Genomic DNA, 1,159 nt, shown 5'->3' with positions numbered 1-1,159 from the left:
TCAATCACGTAACCAGTTGGTGTGGAGACGGATGGTGACTGCTGCCAGGGGACCGTGTGATTACGTAACATATTTACCCCGGTCCCAACCAGTAACTTATAATTTTTCAAATGGAATCCACAATCAATATCTTTTACATCGTGACCTAGAACAAATACACCTACAATACAAACACACCTCGGACACAAACCCAAAGCAACCCCTGTCCATCCTATTGGTGATGTATTGTTCTGTTCTAACCTAATACAGACTCGTTAAACAATGCTGGTCTGGACCGACCAAATTGTTTTTACTGACCTGTTAATGCAGTGGTTCTCAACCTTCTGGCCCTTTAAACACAGTTCCTCATGTGGTGACCCAACCACAAAATGATTTTCGTGGCTACTTCATAACTGTAATGTTGCTACTGTGATGAATGGTCATGTAAATATCTGATGTGCAGGATGGGCTTAGGCGACCCCTGTGGAAGGGTTGTTCGACCGCCAAAGGGGTCGCGACCCACAGGTTGAGAACCGCTGTGTTAATGGGACACGGTGAAGGCTGCCCAAGCCAACCCGTGTGGATTGTTTTTGTCCTTTCGACAACGCCACCTACTATTTTCTTCTTTTCTCATTCCAATGGATTTAAGGACATGTTAGGATGGTGTTAAAAAAAAGACATAGGGTGTCCCAGAAAAATGCATGCACACACTTTGAAGAATTACAAAGGCGGCGTTTATTAAAATACATTTCCTTTTCAAAAATGGGCTATCAGGTGATAAAGTGTGCATGCATTTTGGGGACACCCTGTACACGCATAAGCATCGAATATCAGGGTGACTCGGGCCCATACAAACTACGACAAGGAAGAGGGGAGGTGGCGTTCTCGCCTTTGAGGTCCCAACACCCAACCTCAATGCTCGGCCTGAGCCATATGGGTCCCTGATCAATCTTATTGGCTTTCAGGGTAAATAAAGGAGCATTTTCGGGGTGGAAAGCCCTGGCATAGAGACGGTACTTCCACCGAGCGAAACGAAGCCCGGCCAGGCTGCAGGGCTCCCTGCTGAACCCCCTGCCTCAGAACCGGCAGAAACCGGGGCCGTCTCTCTTCACCGGAGGGGGGTTCCGATCCAGAGATGACGGAGCCAACCCTGCAATCCACCCCTCACCCCCCGACCGCC

This window comes from Myotis lucifugus, unplaced genomic scaffold (assembly GCF_000147115.1).
Source record: "Myotis lucifugus unplaced genomic scaffold, Myoluc2.0 scaffold_525, whole genome shotgun sequence".
In the NCBI taxonomy this organism is placed as follows: domain Eukaryota; kingdom Metazoa; phylum Chordata; class Mammalia; order Chiroptera; family Vespertilionidae; genus Myotis; species Myotis lucifugus.
The sequence above is the reverse complement of the archived record's forward strand: the minus strand, read 5'-3'. Positions refer to the sequence as shown.